Source organism: Centropristis striata, chromosome 5, assembly GCF_030273125.1.
Source record: "Centropristis striata isolate RG_2023a ecotype Rhode Island chromosome 5, C.striata_1.0, whole genome shotgun sequence".
Taxonomy (NCBI): domain Eukaryota; kingdom Metazoa; phylum Chordata; class Actinopteri; order Perciformes; family Serranidae; genus Centropristis; species Centropristis striata.
Window position 1 is genome coordinate 3196801 of NC_081521.1, and position 25092 is coordinate 3221892.

A 25092-nucleotide genomic window follows, 5' to 3' on the forward strand; every position below is an offset into this window, starting at 1 on the left:
TCAAACAATTATGTTTTTAGATTCATTTTTATCAACATGCATTTTATAGCTGTCTGTGTTTTTAAAAACAGGGCCAACAAATAAATGTAAACCAATAAACAACCTCCAGATGGGAAAAATGAAACAAATGCGTGTCTTAAACCTGCATTATACATTAGCCGGCAACATTATCGGTCACATTAGCTGATTGCATTAGCCTGTCACATTAGCCGGTTGCATTCACCGGCCACATTAGCCGGTCACATTAGCCAGTTGTATTAGCTGGCCACATTAGCCGGTTGCATTCACTGGCCACATTAGCCGGTCACATTAGCCGGCCACATTAGCCGGTTGCATTAGCCTGTCAGATTAGCCTGTCACATTAGCCGGTTGCATTCACCGGCCACTTTAGCCAGTTGCATTAGCTGGTCACAGTAGCTGGCCACATTAGCCTGTTGCATTCACTGGCCACATTAGTCGGTCACATTAGCCGGCCACATTAGCCGGTTGCATTAGCCAGCCACATTAGCCGGTCGCATTAGCCGGTCACAGTGGCCAGTCACAGTAGCCGGTTGCATTAGCCGGCTGTATTAGCTGGCCACAGTAGCCAGTCATATTAGCCGGTTGCATTAGCGGGCCACATTAGCCAGTCACATTAGCCAGTTGCATTAGCCGGTTGCATTGGCTGGTTGCATTAGCTGGTCACATTAGCCGGTTGCATTCACCGGCCACATTAGCCAGTTACATTAGCCAGTTGCATTAGCCGGTCACATTAGCCAGTTGCATTAGCCGGTCACATTAGCCGGTCACATTAGACGGTTACATTAGCCGGTCACTGGTCAGTAACAACGGCACAAAGTGTCTAACTGAGGTCAACAGAAAGGCGCCATATTAACCCGTTGAAAGGACGCAAATCACCACCCAGTGATGAGGAGGAGGACACGTTCCCGTCAGTTATTCGATTTTCTCAGTTGCATGTAAACTGGGACGAGGACAGTAGTCCTAGTAGAAGCCAAAATTGATTTTTTAAGCATAGATCGATTAAACTGTGCATGTAAACACACTGAATGTCTTCACATTATGTATCTGCCTCTGTATCGTGTGCAAGTACAGGACCTGATGCAGGAGACAACACTGTTCTTTTGTTGGATGACACTGTTGACAGTGGGGTCTTTTTTACTAAAGTAAAATGATGCCCACAACCTAACAAAAAGAACATACAAGAGCTACTCTTCTGTTATTGTATTTCTGATTAATAGCTGCTCTAAGTGTGTGATTCTGGACAGAGACTTGTTAGACTTGTGTTGTTACCAGCAGGTGTTTCCAAATCAAGCAGGATTAAAGTCCAGGAGTGTCAGCTTCCCTTGAAACAATGCACAGTAAAACTAGGTTTACTCTGTGTGTGTGTGTCTGTGTCTGTGTGTGTGTGTGTGTGTGTGTATGCGTGGGTGTGTCATTATGGAAATCACCAACGACCCAGTCTGATACGGCCTGTCTGGTTACAGGGACCGTTGGGAATGTGCAGATTTATCTGAAAGATTAAGTTCAGTTCTCCATAGAGACAGAATGAAACACTGTGCACGTACGTGTGTGTGTGCTTGTGTGTGTGTGTGTGTGTGTGTGTGTCTCCCTAAAGGCCTGACACTCGGTAATCCCTTTATATTGATTCCTCCCCTTTCTATTCTTTTATTTTGATCTTGTCTTCTGGTAAGTCAGGACTTGTTCTACAGGAAAGACGAGGATACACAAGAGTTCTCTGTGTCACTCTGCTTTCATCGTCGACTCTTTTCATCTCACTGAGTGGACACATGATGTCAGAGTGAGATATAAAGGAGAGAAAAAAACACATGTGGGAGAAAACTGGGGCAATACAGCATCTAAACAAGTAAAAAAAAGGACAGACGGGGCTAAAAAAGAAGGGAGAGGAAGGCAAAAGACAAGAAAGGCGAGTTGGTCAACAACCTGCAGACGAGTTTATTCCCTCTGTGCACACTGCAGCAGAGCTGACAGGCTGCAGAGTGCCACTAGTGATAGACACTCTATACAAAGTCAACAACCGGCAGAGCAGACGCCACCACTTTGTGTCTTGACACCCGTCCAAATATAGCTACAACGCCTTCTCCTGTTTTGACTGAACCGTGAGCCTAAATCACACTACACCATTGACAGGCAACAGATACTTTCAGCAGATAAAGACGTCATTACCTCAGGGTATCTGTGAGGCTGGGAGTTAAAAATAATAATAAAAAAAGAGAGTTTAATGCAAATAAAAAGGCCCTAAAGGTGGGGGGAAGTCATTAGCATATACTAGATGTTTCAGAAATAGGAAAACCAGCAGACTGAAACAAAATAAAGAGACATAAATGACTGATCGGACAACCTCAAACTGCTGTAATATCCCCTTCTCCTCAGGCTTGTAGTGGCACACAGCTGTGTTATTGTAATCTGTGTGTGTGTGTGTGTGTGTGTGTGTGTGTGTGTGTGTGTGTGTGTGTGTGTTATTTGCATAGAAACAGCAGCCCAACACGTCTCCTTCTTATCTCTTTCTTTGTGCACCTGCAATAAAAACATGCAATTTATTTCCTTGTATTCCAAAAATGATTAAACATACATGTAACCATAAATTACTATCTGTGTGTGTGTGTGTGTGTGTGTTTGTGTTTGTTTGTGTGTGTGTGTGTGTGTGTGTGTGTGTGTGTGTGTGTGTCTGTGTTTGTGTGTGTATGAGTGTGTCTGTGTATCTGTGTGTAAATGTCTGAGTGTGTGTGTGTCTGTGTTTTTGTGTGTGTGTAAGTGTGTGTACGTGTGTGTGTGTGTGTTTGTCTGTGTTTGTGTGTCTGTGTGTGTGTCTGTGAGTGTGTGTGTGTCTGTGTGTGTGTGTGTGAGTGTGTGTGTGTGTGTGTGTGTGTGTCTGTGTATCTGTGTGAGTGTGTGTGTGTGTGTGTGTGTGTGTGTGTGTGTGTGTGTGTGTGTGTGTGTGTGTGAGTGTGTGAGTGTGTGTCTGTTTGTCTGTGTGTGTGTGTGTGTGTGTGTGTGTGAGTCTGTGTGTGTCTATGTGTATCTGTTTATCTGTGTGTTTGTGTATGTGTATGTGTGTGTGTGCGTGTCTGTGCGTATGTGTGTGACTGTGTGTGTGACTGTGTGTGACTGTGTGTCTGTCTGTGTGTAAGTGTGTGTGTGTGTGTGCGTGTGTCTGTCTGTTTGTGTACGTGTGTGTGTGTGTGTGTGTGTCTCTGTGTATCTGTGTGTGTGGGTGTGGGTGTGTGTGTGAGTATTAATTCCAGATAATAACTGATCCTAGTTTAAATCACGTCTTTGCGAAATAAAACATTTCTCATTTCATCTAAAGCAAACAGACTCACAGGGTCACAGGTTCAAGTCTGATGATGCAGCAACACACACACTCACACACACTCACACTGTCTCACTTTCAGCAGAAGTTCTCATGGTTGCCTGGTTATGAATCACATTTCTCTTCCCAATAATAATAATAATGATACTAGTGTGATAATAATGATACTAGTGTGATAATAATGATACTAGAGGTGCGGGAAAAAAATCCACACAGCGTAGTATCGCGATATTTTGCTTGGCAATATTATATCGATTCATGGCCACAAAGTATTTAGTATTTAGTATTCAGACGTATTTTTGCCGTTTTTCCACCGTAGCGAGCTCACTTTTAGGAATAAACTGGAGATAAACTGGTATCATAGGAAACTGAAAGATCAGGATGTGTGTCAGGACATCATGTTGTCAAAATAAAGCTGCAAAGTTCAACTTTTTTTAATGTTTCATTCAAAAAATTGAGACCAGGGTTTGATTCTCATTGTGGAGAAATAAAAAGACTGAGAATTTTCTCTTATTTGATCAAGATGCATTATTCATTTTTGAGCAGTGTGAGTTTATAAAAAATACCCCACTTTTTATCCTTGGTGCAAAAAAATGTTCACTTCTTAAAAAGTGCTCTAAAAATATAAAATATGAATATTTTTTCACTTTCAGTGCATTAAATCTGTTGAATAACTTCAGTCCTGATCACAACTATACAATTTACATGCATTTCCTAAATAATTTTAACCCTTTAATGCCCTTTTAGAAATGTAAATACACATGTTTTAAACGATAAAAACACTAAATATGTTTATTTTTTTCATATACTAAGTGCAAACTGGAAGTTTTAGACCCTTGGATACATCAATAATTAACAACAACATTGATTTAAAAAGCCTTATCTCTGTTTGTTGAATCAGATTTTAACATTTTAAATGTATTTGTATTATATGTGTGTGTAATAAAGATAAAGATGACTGTTCTTCTGTCTAATTGATGAAGTTTACAGCCAATCAGTGGAGGTTTACAGACTAAACTGGAACCAAATTGTACAGTTGTACATTGTCCAGTTCATACTATTCCTCACTTCCCGAATTAGAAAAGCAAGTCCTCAACTTTATGCTGAAAGTGCATTTTTAGCCTTCCTCTAGACAGTTGGCTCAAACATCAGCCTTCAGTGATTTATCTAGAAAACACTCCTCAGGAAAGAGTGTTTTTTTTTCAGCTGTCAAACATTTGCAGCTTTACTTTAAACACAAAAAAGCAAAAAAAGTCATGCATATAAATGATAATATATTTAGTCCAGAAAAAAACTATTGTGTCCATTTTTTATATTGAATGATTAGTCGATATTCACTGCAAAAAAAGGTCTAAAAACAAGATAAAAACAGTAAATCTGAGGGAAATGATCTTGCTGCATGGACAGATAATTTACCTTGACAAGATTTCTTAAATCAAGATTGTTAAATCTAGAAATAAGCATGTTGAACACTTAAAATAAGAAATTACCTGATAAATTAAAGCTGCAAGCAGCGATGAACTGGCCCGAGCAGAGTGGAGACATACAAAATGACTAAAAAAAGACACAAAATTAGAAGACAGAATGACGACAAAAAAACCCCACAGAAGACACAAAATGACTAAAAAAATACAGGAAAAGAAAGAAAATAACTTAAAAAAGACACAAAAACACACAAAATGACCAAAAAAAAGTCCCAAAATGACAAAAAAAGAAGACACAAAATAACTTAAAAAAGACACAAAAAGACACAAAAATATCAAAAACAAAAGATAAATTATCCAACACTTCTAAATCTAAAGTTTTTTTTTATCTTGGTAAGAAACAAATAATCATCAGGTCACTCTGCTTGAGCCAGTTCATCACTGCTGGCAGCTTTAATTTATCTTGTTTTAAGAGTTAATTTCTTATTTTAAATGTTCAACATGTTTATTTCTAGATTTAATAATCTTAATTTAAGAAATCTTGTCAAGGTAAATTAGCAGCAAGATCATTTCCATCAGATTTACTGTTTTCATCTGGTTTTTAAACACCTTTTCTGCAGTGAACAGACAACAGAGAAATAACTGGAAAGAGTTCACATGTAAAACGATAATAGACATTTGGGCAATTTAAGTCTTTGCTAAAAAAAAACAGGATTTTCCAATGTTTATCTGATTTAATATGCAAAATAAATGAATGCAAAACACTTAAAAAGTAAAGTGCAATGCCAGTTCTTTGTCACCATGTTATCATTTTAGATGTGGAGCAGCGTTCTCATCAGAACAAACCTGTGGGAGGATAAACAAACCAGAAATAGATTCAGTTACTAATAACAAACAGGCCAACGTCCTGCAGGCCGTCCCACTGAGCCTGTCAGCTGCTGAAGCTGCATGCATGTGTGTTTGATGTGCAGTTTCAGAGGTTTACCTATAGATTTATACATCCTGCATCTATGTCAGGGGTGGGAAACTGGAGGCCCGGGGGCCACATCCGGCCCGCACCCTCACGAGAAGTGGCCCTCAGTACAACTACATGCATCTGAGCATGAAATCAGTAATTTAAGTAAGTTCAGTAAGTGGTTATTTTTTTATTTGCTTCAAACCTTTTGTATTCCTATTTATACTGTTATACATGCATTTGAGCATGAAATATGTTAAGTTACTGCACTGTAAACAAATAGACACAAAATAAACAAATAGACAGAAAATGACCAAAAAATGACACAAAATCACCAAAAAAAGATACAAAAAAGACACAAAAAGACATAAAATGACCAAAAAAAAGAAACAAAAGACGTAAAATCACAAAAAAGACATAAAGACAAAAAAACACAAAAAAGACACAGAAGACGTTAAAATCACAAAAGAGACATAAAAAGACAAAAAAAAATCATCAAAAAAGACACAAAATACGTAAAATCACAAAAAAATACACAAATAGACAAAAAAACACCAAAAACAGACGCAAAATCACAGAAAAAAGACACAAAAAATACACAAGAAATACACAAACAGACATAAAATGACCACAAAAAAAAGAAACAAAAGACGTAAAATCACAAAAAGACAAAAAACACACCAAAAAAACACACAAAACGTTTTTCTATCTTGGTAAGAAACTATTATACTATAGTATAGTACTACTATATACTAATTTTTATTGTTATAAAATTATTATATAATTTAATTTATCTTCTTCTAAGAGTTAATTTCTTATTTTAAGTGTTCAACATGTTTATTTCTAGATTTAATAATCTTGATTTAAGGAATCTTGTCAAGGTAAATTATCTGTCCATGCAGCAAGATCATTTCCCTCAGATTTACTGTTTTTACCTTGTTTTTAGACACACCTTTCTTGCAGTGTATACGTGCATGTGTGTGTGTTCATGTGTGTGTGTGTGTGTGTGTGTGCGTGCTTATATGTGTGTGTGTGTGTGTGTGACAGTAACAGAGGAAGGTTGATATATAATGCAGTAAGGGTCCAGTTTCCTAAGTCCTCACTGAGTTTCCATAAACATCCAAGGCCACTGTCTACACACACACACACACACACACACACACACACACACACCTCTTGCATTGTGTTACTGCTGTTAAAACAAGTGTAGTAGCACTAGAAGAGTCAGGATGAATTAAATAACACCAGAAATAAAACTCTCTCTCTCTCTCTTTCTATCTATCTATCTACTCCTCGCACGCCCGCATCACAGTTTCACACACTCACACACACACACACACACACACACAAACACACACACACACACACTACAGCAGCTTCCACAGCGCAGTAAGATCCAACAGGTTTCAGCTCCCAGTCGGATCATAAAAACGTCCACACAACGTGCAGAAACATGGAATAAAAAGCGAATAAAGGGAAATATAAAGTGATAGAGTGATAGAGTGATAGAGGCACGTACCCGTGTTTGTCCTGTAAATATCCGGCTATGTGAAAAACCCCAGTAGCACTTCTGCCTCAGCCAGCTCACAGCAGGATCTATAATTAGACAGAGAGCTCCACTCCCCTCCAGTCATCTTTTACTGTCAGCCACATCCTCTTTTTCTTTAACTCCTTCTCTTTCTTCTCCTCCCTCTCTCTCTCTGTCTCTCTCTCTCTCTCTCTCTCTATTTGTTGACACTGTGTCCCACACCAAACTTTTGATTTCATCATCTCATTCACACACACTGTAATAAAGTATTCATTTTACTTAATATATTATTATATATTAATATATATTATATTATTATTATTATTATTCATTTTACTTAATATATTATATATATATATATATATATATATGTTGTATAACACATAGTAATGTAGTTTATAAACTCATTTATAAACTACATTACTATGTGTTATACATATATTTGTGTATATATATATATTATTGTTGTTATATAACTAAATATAGTTTAATTAACAGACATATATATATATATATATATATATATATATATATATATATATATAGTTAAATTAACATAGGGAGAAGGGATTTAATAAGCTTTGACTCCTTTTGAACACAAATAAGAGTTGAGTCTTGTTGTTGTTTCATTTTGTGTTGTTGTCTTGTATTTATTGTTGTTGGTTTGTTTTTAAATGTTCGTCTTTTATTTTGTGTTCAAATAAATTCTAAATCAATCAATCAAATCAATCAATCAATCAAGTAACTTTAATATAAAAATGTTTGAGATGGAATCTAAAAATTACCAAACAACCAAAAATAGATGCAAAAATGTCCAAAATAGATTCAAAAATTGCCAAAAAAATGACAAAAAATTTTGAATAGCCTGCATTAATTAAATAATTAATTAATCAATTAATATTACAGTTTTTGATTTTACATTTTACAAAAGAAATGTTTATTTACACGTCTTTATTGTGTAGGGGGAAAAAGTAATTTCATTTTACTTCAAATATTTGATAAAATGTAGTCAAATTATTTTGATCACATTAAATATAATCTTTATGTGCAATGTGTAATTCTAAATCAAGAGAATTCTGAATGAATCCAACACAATTATTAGTAGAATTAGTCCGTTTTTAATTGACAGGCACTTCCTGTTAAGTTGTTATTAACTCAACTTGTAACGTAGTTATATTTAATTAATAATATCGCGTGCAATCTGTTGCCTCAATTTTATTGAGTAGCTATTGTTTATCTATTTTTACACCTGGTCTCTGCAGGCTGCAGACAGGAAGCTTTTTTTTACTTGTTAATGCTGGAATCATATGTGCAAACTAAAAATAACTGCAGGAAATAAATGATGATGATTATAAAAAAAATATAAAAAACATTAAACATCTAATAACCTGCAAGATGCGTTTAAAGACTTCATCAACAATAAGAACATTTCAGTGTTCTTGTTTTAGTGTTTTTATGGTTTGTTTTTATTTATAGTTTGTTTTTTGTTTTTTTTTAAAAGCAATGAAATTATTTATTTAAGTGTTTATTTCCTGTTTTATTTATTTTATTGTTCTTGTTTTGCTTGTTTATGTTCAGCACTTGTTTGTTGTTTTTAAAGTGCTTTACAAATAAAGTTGAGGTTTTTTTTTACTGTTTTTTAACACTTTGAACCAGTGATGACCGTCAGGATCTTCACAATCCATCCCATAAACAGCAGGGGATGGTAACCATGGTAACGAGGGGGGGTGGGGTGGGGGCTGGCAGGAAGTTGAGTCTATAAAAACACAACAATGAGAGAAGCAGGGTGGCTTCCTGTTTAAGAGCTGAGTTTAGACTCCCATTTCCTCCCCTCTCCCCCCCTGCTGCTGTTGTGACGCTGCTGCCGCAGTGCCCTTGAGCCAAACAAGGGAAAAAAATCCCCCAACTGGACCACATGGTCAAATATAGGTGCAAAAAAAGGTGTGTCTAAAAACAAGATAAAAACACTAAGTCTGAGGGAAATGATCTTGCTGCATGGACAGATAATTTACCTTGACAAGATTTATTAAATTAAGATTATTAAATCTAGAAATAAGCATGTTGAACATTTAAAATCAGAAATTAACTCTTAAAACAAGATAAATTATCTAACAAGTTAACTTTTTTTTTATTTTGGTAAGAAACCAATAATCATCAGGTCACTCTGCTCGGGCCAGTTCATCGCTGCTGGCAGCTTTAATTTATCTTGTTTTAAGAGTTAATTTCTTATTTTAAGTGTAATAATCTTAATTTCCCAAGCAGCCATTCCATCTGTTTAAATGTTATTTTAATAATAAAATAATATAATACATAATGATTATCTCATTGCAAGCCTGAGAGTGTATTTTATTTGTTTTTAGTTGTAGTTTATTTATTTATGTTTTATTAATCTAGAATATTTTAATATTTGTTTTCCAATGTTTAATATTCTCGAGATTTAAAAACGCATTGCTGTGGAAAAGGATGCACCTATTATGCTCTAATATAGTAATAAAACTAAAACGGCATAAATACAACGATACATATGGTTTATCGTGAGTTTCTGGGAAAATATATCGTCCTTAAAAAATGTGTTATTGTGAAAGTTAGATGGTCAAACAAACCAGAAACAAGCATCAAAAACAAGCCCCATCCCTTTCTAATACACACACACACACACACACACACACACACACACACACACACACACTCCCAGATCTCTGCTCAATGTATGTGTGAGGGCTTCAGCATCCATTAACGACTCTGATTAATGACTAACAGTGGCCCTGAAGGCAACACGCTAAACACACAATCACTTACAAACACTCACACTACAGGAACACGGAAAACTACTCACTCAACTATTGACAATCCAGTTAATTTTTTTCTATCTATTTCAATACTTTGTGGGACTGAATGGGATTGAATAAATCTGGTTTAACTCCAGTAAGTGAAGTGTTTGGGACTAAAATAATGGCTAATGTCACTCTGTTTTCTTTATAGTACTGTTAATGTTCACTACGAGCGCTGCAACTTAAGAAAACACATGCAAATACACAAAACACAAGCAAACTGAGAAAATACTTCATCCATTTGACAACACAAGTGCAGCATTTATAAAACGCTGTAAAGACCACAACACAACAGAAGTGTTTCCAGAGGACACTTAAAAGTGATGCACACGTCTGGACACGCTAGTGATATTATCATGTTATTTCAAGATAATTATATTTTCATGTTGTAACTTGATATAGCGTTAGCCAGCTAGCGTTAGGCCGCTAGCGTTAGCCCGCTAGTGTTAGCCTGCTAGCCCATATCAAACAAATCAAATAAATGAATGATACACGTTTTATTTGGTCTCCTTTAACGGCACCCAGTTGGTCTTGGTCCTGCTAGTCCGCTAACGTTAGCATGCTATCAATCGCCAGCTAACGTTAGCATGCTATCAATCGGCCGCTAATGTTAGCATGTTAGCTTTCTATGATCGCTATAATGTGGAGTGTTTTAAGTCTCGTCTTTAGACCCATTTTTGTTACCTGGCTTTTTAACTTTGCCTGAGTTTTGTGGTGCTCTGTGTCTTTTATTCATTTTACTATGTTTAACTATGTCTTTTATTTATTCTACTATGTTTATCTGTTTGATTTTACTGTTTTATTTATAGAAACTTATTTATTTATGTAATATTTAATGGTAAAATCTTTCATTTAGGCACCATTTATAAAGTATTTTCTTGTCAATTATATGGCAGAACAGCGTTTCTTTTGATGGAAAAACTTTATTTTTACGGTAAATTTATAAAATGGCAATCTTAAATATGAAATCAACAGTGCTAATATCATTTTACCGCAATATTAAAAAAGTTCTACTGCAACCACAGCTGCCGTTTTTTTACCGTAAAAACAACAGGTTTTTTGTTTGTTTTTTTACAGTGTGGTGGATTCAGCCCTGTACTGGGTTTTATATCCATATGATTTGACTTACAGTGACAATATCATACATCAGTACATTGTAGGGCTGGGCGATATCATTATAAAAGATATATCAATATATTTACTAGGGTTTGTCATATTTAGATATTTTGTAATGTTCGTTACTCTTTTCTCATATAAATATATTTATTTCAGAAAAAGATTGGCCTATTTTATTTCATAGGCTATTTTATTTAAGATATTTTTTTATTTAAATGTGCACTTTATGGAACTTTGACTTGAAAAAAAGGTTCTCCTTTTGTTATACAATATTTATGTTCACTAAAATAAACGGTTTCAATAAAACTTCTTGTGACATGTCAAATTAGACAATCACTGCTCACTCAGGAGGAGAAACTACTTCCCAGCAGGGTGATTTCAGCTGACTGTCAGTGCTTTTGCAATGCTACAGTACGTTTACTTCAGTTTTGGGGAAGTGTTTTGGTGTTTCTTCAGATCAGCTGTCAATCAAACTGTTGCAATGTGATATTTTTCACACAGGATTTTCAGTTTGATGACATTTCAGTTTCTGTAGGTGGTGCTGTTTGTTTCCTTCAGGAGTTTTAACACTATTTCCAGTGGTGGAAGAAGTATTTAGATCTTTTACTGCAGTAAAAGTACTAATACCACACTGTTAAAGTACTCCACTACAAGTAAAAGTCCTGCGTTCAAAACTTACTGAAGTAAAAGTACAAAAGTATCAGCATCAAAATGTACTTAAAGTATCAAAAGTAAAAGTACTCGTTATGCAGAATGGACCCACTCAGATTGTTTTATATATTCTAAATATATATATACATTTTGGGGTAATTTTGTGTGGCTTTCTTGGTAATTGTAAATCTTTTTTTTTTTGTAATTTTGTGTCTTTTTTGAAAATGTTGTCATTTTTGGTGTATTTTTGTTGGTAATTTTGTGTCTTTTTTGGGTCATTTTAAGTCTTTTTTGAAAATTTTGTGGGTTTTTTTACGTGTTTTTTGAAACTTTTATGGCTTTTTTAAAGGTAATTGTGTTTATTTTTGTGGTTATTTTACCTCGTCTTTGGTAATTTTTGGTAAATTTTGGTTTTACTGAAGTAACAGTACAAAAGTATCAGCATCAAAATGTACTTAAAGTATCAAAAGTAAAAATACTCGTTATGCAGAATGAACCCACTCAGATTGTTTTATAAGTTTTAAATATATTATTACATTATTTGTATTGATGCATTTATGTAAGCAGCGTTTTATTTTGAAAAGACAGGACTCATTTTAACTACCTAATATACTGTTGTAATAATATATAAGTATAAGTATATAAGTAATAATTATATCGTCATTATATTGTTTTGAGTATAATTTACCTACTGACCATAACTTTATGTGCTTATTTAATTATTAGTATTATTATGTGCTTATTTAATTATCTTATTATTATTCAAAAATTTTTTTTTCCGAGCATGTATTTGCTTAATTCTAGTTATTTATTTCTTGTTATTTGTCAGTTGGTTTTGCAGTGTATAAAGTTACATAAAATGGAAATACTCAAGTAAAGTACAAGTACCTTTAAACTGAACTTAAGTACTGTACTTGAGTAAATGTACTTATGTTACTTTCCACCTCTGACTGTTACTGACATCACAAATATTCCTTTTAAATACTTCACTGGAAGTGTTTTTCTGGAAAACCTTTGCTTTTTTCTTTAACATTATTATGATGCTGTTTGTTGATAAAGTGTTGCTTCTGCAGCAGGACTGAGGTCTGATGAGAGAACATGTGATCCTAACTGTCAGTAGCAGACTATTCATAGAGATCCTGTGTTGCGCAACGCTGATTTAGCAACTCTAGATTTTTTTTTTTGTGAATACACCCTCACCTCCTGCACCTTTTACCCCGTTAGAGTATTAATCACTTCCATAATGATGCATGTTTTTATCCTGTTGGTATAAACAGTGACATCAATGCAATAAGTCACAGTTACACACAAGTTTTTTTGGTCTTTCCTGGGAATTTTTTGGTTATTATTCTCGAAAAGTAGATTATTGCTTCGATCAAACTGCCAGTGGTGGAATGTAACTAAGTACATTTACTCTAGTACTGTACTTGAGTACCATTCTGAGGTACTTGCACTTTTCTTGAGTATGTCCATTTTATGGAACTTTATACTTCTACTTCACTACATTATGAATATTATACTTTTATAACCATATTCAACAGTTGAATAGCTTGAAAAGCATGAAAAAGCTCACAATGTCAATCCTAAAAAGAAGTCTTTAAACAATAAGATAATTAAATAAGCAATAATAATAATAATAATAATAATAATTAAATAAGCACATAAAGCTATGGTCAGTAGGTAAATTATACTCGAAACAATATAAATAAGATACTATTGCTAGATATAAGAAGAAAATACTTGGTAAGCTTCATGTTTTTGCAGTGGACTTCTACTTCACTACATTTTGAAGTAAATTGAATACTTTTTTTTTTACTCCACTACATTTAGCTGACAGCTTTAGTTACTTCTGACATGAAAATCCTGATACATTTAAAGTGATAATTTGTTTTCTGTTTAAATTAAACTTCATAACAATGTATTTTGCTATGGAAAGAAGGATACACAAAGTCTGAGCAATAAAAACCCAAAGACCTGATAATTATAGTAAAATGTGTTCTAATAAGTGACTCTATATGTAATAATCACATTTATTTTGTTGCAAAGTATTTTCCAAACTTTTGGCCTGTAGTGTATGTAAATAGAAAATATAGAGAAAATAAAAATAAATCAAGAGTTCCCTCTCTCTGACTCTCACTCGTTCTTGCTTTCTATCTGCTATCTCTCTCTCTTTCTCCCTCCTTCATCCTGAGGAATCCACAGCTGTCACTCCCATTCAAAACCTCTTCTCTTCCCATAGCAGCTGGCCAGACTGTGGTTTCTGTGTGTGTGTGTGTGTGTGTGTGTGTGTGTGTGTGTGTGTGTGCGTGAAGGCCTGCCTGCCTACAACTGTCGCCAAACTATTTCTATATTTATGGTGTTTTTGCTCTGTAGGTGCATATTTGAGTGTTTAAGTGTAAATGGTAGTGTGTGGAGCTGTCGACAAGTTTAAGAACAAACTACCCTCTGCTGTGTGTATAAGTGTGTGCGTGTAAGTGTGTGTGTGTGTGTGTGTGTGTTTTAAGAATAGCATGAATGATGAACTCGACCCTCTTAAGTGAGAACATTTGGTTGGTGCTCACATCTCCAGAGGGTTAAGTGAGGACACCAGGAGCATCTAAATCATCCACGTGTCTCTGGTAGATTTCTCGCTCCAGGCCTTCATGTTCAAGGCTCCTTTGAACTGAGGAATATTTTGAGTTCTCATGATGTACAGAAAAAAAAATCCCCACCGACAGATACGATCATATGTTCAGGACATAAATACTGCATTCATCAAGTGTTCACTTCAATTTTCTCTGCTACACTTCAAAAAAGGTGTGTCTAAAAACAAGATAAAAACACTAAATCTGAGGGAAATGATCTTGCTGCATGGACAGATAATTTCACTTGACAATATCTCTTAAATTAAGATTATTAAATCTAGAAATAAGCATGTTGAACACTTCACAAAGCTTAAATAAACAAGATAAATCATCTAACACTTCTAAATCTAAGTTATTTTGCATCTTCGTAAGAACCAAATAATTTGTAGTTTACTACCGACAAATGGTTAATTAGTTGGGGAAAATGGGCGTGGCTAATCAAAAGGGGCGGGGCTTTATGAAATATAGTTATGTAGAACTGTTCAGTGATGGACCATCATCATGCAGGACAAGTTTGAGGCAGATTGGACAATGTATGGTCAATTTATACAGTCTCGTGTTTTATGACAAAACGCCATATTTTGCCGCCATGCCACGCCCCCTTAGTGTGACGGTCTGCAAAGCTTTTAATAACTTTTGATCTCAAAGGCCTTTTGATGGTACTGAACAAGTCTGAAGTCGATCGAATTAAATCTGTAGGAGGGGTTTGTTAAAGCATAAGGCGTGGAAATGGCGAAAAACGTCTAAACCGCCATTTTCCATCCAAGATGGCCGACTTCCTGTTCATTTTTGGGTATGGCTCCCTGAGACTTTTTAGTGCGTCTTCCCATGATACATGGATGTACCAAATTTCGTGTCTCTACGACAAACTTGTTTTAGGGGGTCAATTCTAGGGGGCGCTAGTAGGTCATTTAGCCACGCCCATTTCTGAATCCAATGAAATACGTACATTTTCAATTTTCGGGATTGAATTTTGACCCAAGTTTGGTGAGTTTTGGAATATGATAAAGCCCTCAAAACACAATTAATTTGCCGTTATAATAAAAACGGACCAATTCAACAGGGCCTTAATAATAAAAGGTCAAATAACAAATGAGAAGAATTGTGAATGAACTCAGGTAGGGCTTCAGGTTAGGGTCAAGGTAAACATCTGGACAAACTTGTTGCTTTGACACACAAACAATCTCAAGCAGCAATATAACTTTCACAAACGACAGGTTCCTAAACTTGACAGAAAGAGATTTATGGATGTCGTGCGAGCTCGTAAAAGAGGAATCTAAAGTAGCTCTTACATCCTGCTCCGCTTCAAATAAACAGGTGCTTTAGGATTCCTCTAGGTCTAAAACACCATTTACATAACTCACAAACAGGTCTCACACACTCAGACACATATACATTCCTTCTGTCCCTGTCATCTTCAGCTTGACTCGGTGTTGCAACTCGCCTGAAGCTGGAAACTTTAGAACTATTCATTCATCAGAGGAGACACCAGGTGTGCTGTCCGGTTTGACAAATGACACTGAGTCCTCTTTTGGCTGCACAAAAGCAAAGCTAAGAGTCCCACTCAGGACCTTATTGTCATGTCTTTAACACAAAACATCAAAAGTTTTCGTCAAATGTGAAAAAAAAATCTGATTGCATTTACGGCTGGGCGATATAGACCAAAAGTCAGAGAGATTAAGGAGGAATGAATGTAACAGAGGGAACGCTTGATTTATTTTTCGTTTCTCCTTAACCTAATTTACATACACTACAGGCCAAACATTTGGAAGCAAGATCAAATTTGTACAAAAAAGATCATAGTTTCAAAGCTAAGAGTCCCACTCAGGACCTTATTGTCATGTCTTTTTCCCGTCTTTAACACAAAACATCAAAAGTTTTCGTCAAATGTTAAAAAAATAAAATAAATCTGATTGCAATTAGGGCTGGGCGATATGGACCAAAAGTCATATCCTGATACGCTGCAGAAAAGGTGTGTCTAAAAACAAGATAAAACACTAAATCTGAGGGAAATGATCTTGCTGCATGGACAGATAATTTACCTTGACAAGATTTTTTTTAAATTAAATTATTAAATCTAGAAATAAGCATGTTGAATGCTTAAAATAAGAAATTAACTCTTACAACAAGATCAATTACCTAACACTTCTAAATCTACGTTTTTTTTTATCTTGGTAAGACAGAAATAATTTGCAGTGTATATTTAGGCTGAATATTGATACATGATATATATCCTGGTATTTTTATCGCAAAGTGAGAGCAAAGTCAAAGAAAAATATGACATGTCACAAGTAGTTTTACTGGTTTTCTTGATAATTACCAAAATCATTATCAAGAAAACCATGTTAAATGTCTAGATATCAGCTCTTAAATTAAACTCTTATCAGCTATTTTTGTTGTTATCATTATATTTGTCCAAACAAATGTACCTTTAGTTGTACCAGACATTAAAATGAACAAGAAATAGAAGAAAACAACGATCTAATATTTTTTTCCATGACTGTACATCCCTTATAGTCTATTCATCTCAGTTGCATTTGATTTAATAACATGAAAGGTACTTTTTTGGTTTTATGTTAGGAAAACTTGACTAAATTAGATATTTCTACACAAACTCTCTTTCACACTCACTCTCTCTCTCTTACACACACACACACACACACACACACACACTCTCCTGCTCTACTTTACATCAAACACATTCTCCACATTTCCCAACAGTGATAAAGCCACTCAACACAGCAGCTCACTCAAAGGGATCTCCCTCCTTTTTATCTTTATAACACACACACACACACACACACACACACACGGTCCCAGTGATATCAATCCCCCTTCATCATCTACACTCACACGCCATTCACACTTCTGACTGAGAAACACAACAAACACACAACTCTCCACTAGTTTCTGCTGTTTAGTTTCTTCTCTGCTGAAAGCAGCTGATGATTCCAACTGACTTGTTATCAGTGGTGAAAACAGTGAGTCATGAAAACAGTGGTGACTTAGTGACTGATACTCTGATAACATGTGGTGGAGGAGAGATTGGTAGCTACAAAAAAAAAAAAACAATCTGCAGTAAAGGCTATTTTGTTCTGATAAGAAGGAGAGTAGATTATTTGCTGTTCCTGCTGAATGAAGCCTCAGTTTACCCTGCAGACATGCAGACGCTTGATTTAACTGATTTGATTTAAAGACATTTTAGTTCCAAAAAAAGAAAAGTTGGGTGAACTCAAAATTTCAAGGCAACAAACTTCGATAAAATTTTAAGTTGGACAGTTAAACTAAATATTTTAGTTAGTATATTTTGAGTTAGCATTGATACGCTAATGGCTACTCTTGTAGCTAAAAACAAGCAGCGCTGCTAGCATCAGTTAGCCGCTAGCATCAGTTAGCCGTTAGCATCAGTTAGCCGCTATCATGAAATAGAAACAAATTGACCAAAAATAGTTGTAAAAATAACCGAAAAAGACACAAATTGACTAAAAATAGATGTAAAAATTAGCCAGTTAGCCGCTAGCATCAGTTAGCCGCTAGCTTTCGATAATGACTGAATTTCACCGCTTTCCCGCATTTCACAACAAAGAAATAAGAGTTATCAGAACTATTGTCCCTTGTTGTGAACCCCAACTTAAAGATATAAGTAACAACAACTCACCAACTTGTTTTTGAGCAGACAACTGGCTTCCTTTGTTGTGCTAACTTACATAATTTCCCTAAATGTCAATAATTTATATTTCCAAGTTTTACCAATTTAAATCACTGTTTTAGGCCAAAAAAATTCAAATTGTTTTTTGCAGTGTGCTGTTATGTTTAAAAAAAAAGACAGATTCCAAAATTTACTTCCAGTTCAGTAACTGGTTTTCAACTATGGCTTTCAGTAGAGGTAGCGGGAAAAATCCATACAGCATAGTATCGCGATATTTTGCGTGGCGATATTATATCGATTCATTGCCACAAAGTATCGATATTTAGAATCTAAAAATAACTGAAAAAGACACAAAATGACCAAAAATAGATGTAAAAATAACCAAAAAAGACACAAATTGACGATAGATAGATGTAAATATAACCGAAAAAGACACAAATTGACCAAAAATAGATGTAAAAATGACCGAAAAAGACACAAAATGACCAAAAATAGATGTAGAAATTACTGAAAAAGACACAAAATGACCAAAAATAGATGTAAAAATAACCAAAAAAGACACAGAATGACCAAAAATAGTTGTAAAAATAACCGAAAAAGACACAAATTGACAAAAAATAGATGTAAAAATAACTGAAAATGACACAAATTGATGTAATCATGACCAAAAAAGTACACAAAATTATCGAAATAGAAACAAAATGATCAAAAATCATGTCATGCAGCTGTCATGCAGGTGTAGTATGATATTTTTTTTTATAACATGCTGGTATCAGATACCAGTATATACCGATACCCACAGCACAAGTATCAGAATCGGTATCAGGAGGTAAAAAATGGTATCAGAAGATCTCTAAACTCAATGCACAGTGCTGTATCACTTTCACTCTAATTCTAAATTCTACGGCTGGGAACTTCCTCCAAGTTTTATACAAATGGGCCGATTGTTTTTCTATAATCCTGCTGGCAAACAAACCGAGCCAAAAACATTCAGACGTTCCCTGGAACAACCAGCAAATTGACAGTAGAGACAAAATCTTCTCTTCCCTCATCAAAAACTCATCAGTACAGAAACAGTTTATGATCCATAACTACTTATTTAATTCTAAAAATGTAATTCAATACCAAATGTATCATGCATTAAAACAGATTTCAGGACTTACTGCTGCACCCTGTGACCCGTTCACATGGACATTTTTTATAGAGAACATTAAATCTCACACTGGCTGGCTGCCAACCAACATAGAAAAACAACTTTGGTTCCTGTTGCAGTTGCAAAAGATTAATGAAGTGAAATGAGAAATGTGAGAAATCTGATTTTTTGCTGTCAGGAGTCTGACATCTTGCTTCATGTTCTTATTCTGACACGTCTTCCCATCCCCGTATCTCTATTTCTAGATGTTCTCGGTCTGTCTGTCTATCCCTCTACTCTTTTTTGCTTCCTTTCCATTTCTTCAACTTATTTGATTTTTTTTTATCACCGTTCTTTCCTTGGTAAAAGTTAACATGTTCCAGGAAGGCAGCTTCATGAATATGCACAGTCACACTCGGCTGTCTGCACGGACAACAAAGGAAGAAGACATTAACATTCCTGCACATGCTCCGCTCTCTGGTCAGGGATGAACACACACACACACACACACACAGAGGAAAAGAATCCATACATAAAGAGTCCTGGACAAACCTGGATGCATTGATTTTAAAACACACAGATGGGGGTTCTTTTCTTAAACGAAAGTAACACTTTCTGCATTTAGAAATGGCTGGAAAAACAATAAAAATTGACTTTACTGCAAAAAAAGGTGTGTCTAAAAACCAGATAAAAACAGTAAATCTGAGGGAAATGATCTTGCTGCATGGACAGATAATTTACCTTGACAAGATTTCTTGACTTAAATGAGCATGTTGAACGCCTATAACGAGAAATTAACTCTTAAAGCAAGATAAATTATCTAACTCTTCTAAATCTAAAGATTTTTTTTATCTTGGTAAGAAACAAATCATTTGCAGTGTTGTTACAGAGTTGTGACACTTTCTACTATTCCTTTTTATTTAGCCTCAGGTTGGAAAACAGCTGAGAGCTCTAATTCAGACCTAATACAATTATTATTTGATTAGAAATAGAAAAATGCTAAAAAGAAAAAAAAAAGTGATCTAGACGCATCTTTTCAAATGTGAATATTTGCTGGTTTTCTTTGTCTTTGCTGTTAAAGTGAATATTATGTTTGAGTTTTGGACTGTTTGTAACACAAAACAAATAGAACAAACTATTAATATATAAGCAAAAATAACATTTCTGCATTTAGAAATGGTGCAAGTGGCTGGAAAAACAATAAAAAAAATTACTTTTGACAGAGTTGTGACACTTTCTACTATTCCTTTTTATTTAGCCTCAGGTTGGAAAACAGCTGAGAGCTCTAGTTCAGACCTAATATAATTATTATTTGATAACCGGTTAATCAAGAAAAACGCAACCAAAAAAAAAGTGATCTGGTCCCATCTTTTCAAATGTGAATATTTGCTGGTTCTCTTTGTCGTTGCTGTTAAAGTAAATATGTTTGAGTGTTTGTAACACAAAACAAACAGTTTATATTGTTTTTCTATAGAACAAACTATTAATATATTATATTCAGATAGATTATGAATCACTTACAGTTACTAGTTAACCTGAGAGAGAGAAACAACATGTAGCAGCAGTAATAACACTTTCTGCATTTAGAAATAGTGCACGTAGCTGGAAAAACAATAAAATATGAGTTGTTTCAGAGTTGTGACACTTTCTACTATTCGTTCTTATTTAGCCTCAAGCTAGAAATGTCAAACCGCGGTGAGGTGATGTTTTATTTTGTGCTCTGCATCTGAGTCCTTACTTGAGCCCAGCCTGACAGGAAAACAGCCGAGAGCTCTAGTTCAGAACTTATATAATTATTATTTAATAACCGATTAAACATTTCTTTCAGAAAAATGCTAAAAAAGTGATCTGGTCCCATTTTTTTTAAATGTGAATATTTGCTGGTTCTCTTTGTCGTTGCTGTTAAAGTAAATATTATGTTTGAGTTTTGGACTGTTTGTAACACAAAACAAGCATTTTATATTGTTTTTTATAGAACAAACTATTAATATATTATATTCAGATAAATTATGAATCACTTACAGTTATTAGTTAACTTGAAAGAGGGGATTCTAGTGAGAAATAACATGTAGCATCAGAAATAACAGTAACCGTGACAACACTATTATTTTTACTGTGCACTTAAAGAGAAATGACCTAGTTTATAAAGACCAAAAACAGGCCAACAGGACATTAATGGGCAAGTTTTTATATCACTCTCAGTAGTGTTTCTTACCTATCCAAACATTCATATTTTGGTCAAAGTACACTGTAAAAAAAATCTGTTTCATTTACAGTAAAATACCGTCAGCTGTGGTTGCCAGAACTTCATATCTCATCATCTAGTAACTTCCTCCTCATCACCACATTCTGCCCATTTGTTTGCTGAGTTTACTGCAAAACATTGCAAACTCCTCTTCTCAACTTTGCTCTCTGCACTGTCTGTGTGCGTCACAAAGACGTCTATACACACACACACTCACACACACACACACACACACACACACACACAACACCCTGTGTGTACACACACCCACAGACAGACACAAACACAGACGCACATTAAATAAACATGCATTGTGTCTCTCTGCTGCACCACCAGGTTGTTGAGATTAGCTTGTAAACGTCACTGGAGACCATTAAACACACACGCGCACGCGCACACACTCACTTCATTATCTGGTGATTTGGAATGTTTTCTCTTGAAAATTTATCGTAAATTTGTGATTTTTTCATTGTAAATTTGAGGTGTTTTTTTATCGTAAATTTGAGGTGTTTTTTTCTCATAAATTTGTATTTTTTCTCTTATATTTGTGATTTTTTTTTGTCATATAAAGAGATCTTTTTATCGTAAATTTGAATTTTTGATCGTAAGACTTTTTTTTCTCGTAAATTTGTACATTTTTTCTTGTAAATTTGCCTTTTTCCTCAAAATTTGAGGGTTTCTTTTATCCTGAATGTGTATAATCTTTCTCTTAAATTTGCCTTTTTCCTCAAAAATGTAAGGATTTTTTTTATCTTGAATTTGTATAATTTCTCTCTTAAATCTGTGATTTTTTCTCATATAATTTGTGATTTTTGTATTTCATAAATTTGTGATTTTTTTCTCTTAGCTTTGTATTTTTTTATTGTCAATTAGTATTAAATTAGAATTTTTGGATCACACACAGACACACACACACACACACACACACACACACACACACACACACACACACACACAGGCAAGAGTCCATCCAGATGAGGGAGGTCCTGTTACATTAGCAGCTATCTGATCCGAGGTCAGTGAAACAGACTGAATGTGAGCCGTCCATAACTCTCTGTAGACAGAATCAGACTGATGTATGGGACCTTTTATTATATATCACATATCAGACTGTCTGACCCAAGAGTTTTCTTATTGCTTCATAAGTTAAGTTTGATAAGGCTAAAAATGTTCCCTCCCAATATAGGTCATTTCATATCGCGATAACAATTAGAGCTGCAATAATTGGTCAAATAATTAGGGCCCGAGCACTAACAGTGCGAGGACCCTGTTGAAATTGGTCCGTTTATTATTATAACGGCAAATTAATCTAGTTTTTGAGGGCTTTATCATATTCCAAAACTCACCAAACTTGGGACAAAATTCAATCCCGTAGAAAATGTACGTATTTCATTGGTTTCAGAAATGGGTGTGGCTAAATGACCTACTAGTGCCCCCTAGAATTGAGCCCCTAAAGAAGGTTTGTCGTAGAGACACGAAATTTGGTACATCCATGTATCATGGGAAGACGCACCAAAAAGTCTCAAGAAGCCATACCCAAAAATGAACAGTAAGTCGGTCATCTTGGATCGAAAATGGCGGTTTAGACTTTTTTCGCCATTTCCACGCCGCATACTTTAGCACTCCTACACTAACTCCTCCGACAGATTTAATTCGATCGACTTCGGTAAATGAAAATGAAAATGAGAAAACACATACTGCTGGAGACTCCAAATGGTTTTTTTTTTATTTTTTTTTACATCCAAGGCTTATGGTCTGGAACAGTAGGTGGGACTGAGGTGAAAATTGAAAAGTTTTTCCCCCCAAATGCCACAGGAATAAATCCTTAAAAATAATTACATCAACTGCAGCACATTTCAACAGGATTAAGGGTTTCTATGTGTGTGTATGAAAGAAAAAGACGTCCTGAGGGATGCAGACTGCAGCCAGTAACAGACCAATTACCCAGCTGACCGCAGCAAGGAGCCTTTAGCTCAAAGGTTAGTACAACACAAATTGATTTGATACACTGCTAAAATGTTAAGAACAACACATACACTTACACACACAAACACACACACACAGCCTTTCTCTCCCAGTTAAACCAAATATGTGCAAGCTGACATCAAAGCTCCATAAAGTGCACATTTAAATTAAAAAATATCTTAAATAAAAATAGCCTGTGAAATAGAATAGGCCACTGGTGGTATAGTTTGTCCAAAAGTAGCTGAAAAACACTATTATATATATGGGTGGTCTGTGGCCTAGAGGTTATGAAATCAGCTTGTTACCACAGGGGTCGCTGGTTCGAATCCCAGGACTCACAGGTCAAGAACTGTTTGTCAAAAAATAGCAACAAATTACCACATTATGGGATGTCCAAAAATGACTCCCTCTAAACAAACTTTTTGTCAAAAATGGTCAAATTTTAAAATGCAGAACAATTGCTTAAAATGGGTCAATTATAGTCTGTTGAAACATATTAGAGCATAATATGGCCAGAAATGACAAACAAAAATGAAAAACACCATATTATGGGATGTCTAAAAATGGAATTTAAAAATGTGACATATATCGCCCAGCCCTAAGCTGACACACAGAAATACACACAATTAACAAACATGAAAAATACTAAATACACACACACACACACAGTGCCATGGGCCCCCTTGGAGAGTATTATATAACATACCATGACATATCAAGTGATTTCATGCACTTAGAGGCAGAACAATCAAGCCATTTGTTCAGCATGTCAAAAATAGCTGCCTCCTTCATTGCCGTATACTATTACTACCATGACTACCACAACTACTGCACAACCACTGCATTTTAGCCTTAAGGGTCCCCAAAAGGTCAAAACGACCATAATATATCTGTGCAGGTTAATATGGCTGTTGATCAGTATAAAATAAGTCAGCTGCTGGGATTTAATATGGAAGAAAAACACTACACACACACAAGAGATTCAAGATGGAGCACAATTTAATGTTGAGTAAATATTGTCGTAGCTGTAGCAGTGTTACCATTCCTGTATGTTGTTTAGTGATGTATTACCTCCATGCTGAATGAAGACTAAAACTGTTGATTCAATGGTAAGGTGAGGCCAGGTTACTCATAAAGAACGAGAACAATTCTAAAGAACTTTGAGTGTGCTTGACTTTCACTAATACATTATTAGATTACAATTTGAACTGTTTTCACAATGGAGAAGAGGAGGAAGTCCTGTAAAATAATAAACCAGGTGTTGGTGTGTTTGTTTGTCCATGTGTCTGTCTGAAAGTAGCGTGAAACTTGTCAGTTAGTGTCTAAAACTTGTCAGTTAGTGTTTAAAACTCGTCAGTTAGTGTCTAAAATTTGTCAGTTCGTGTCTAAAACTCGTCAGTTAGTGTCTAAAAGTCGTCAGTTAGTGTCTAAAAGTCGTCAGTTTGTGTCTAAAACTCGGCAGTTTGTGTCTAAAACTCGTCAGTTTGTGTCTAAAAGTCGTCAGTTAGTGTCTAAAAGTCGTCAGTTTGTGTCTAAAACTCGTCAGTTTGTGTCTAAAACTCACCAGTTTGTGTCTAAAACTCGCCAGTTTGTGTCTAAAACTCGTCAGTTTGTGTCTAAAACTCGTCAGTTTGTGTCTAA

General features: G+C 35.2%; 1 protein-coding gene across 3 annotated transcripts in view; it reads right to left on the reverse strand.

The window, feature by feature from the left end:
* hdac7a (histone deacetylase 7a) overlaps nt 1-25092 on the reverse strand; it is a 106411-nt gene that overhangs the window by 41438 nt on the left and 39881 nt on the right. Inside the window, exon 1 of one of the 3 annotated variants that reach the window (XM_059333781.1) lies at nt 7230-7406. The exons of the other annotated variants lie outside the window; for them this stretch is intronic. The gene's annotated coding sequence lies outside the window, so the exon portion shown is untranslated. Of the gene's footprint in view, nt 1-7229; nt 7407-25092 lie in introns of those variants that run through there. 3 annotated transcript variants of the gene reach the window in all.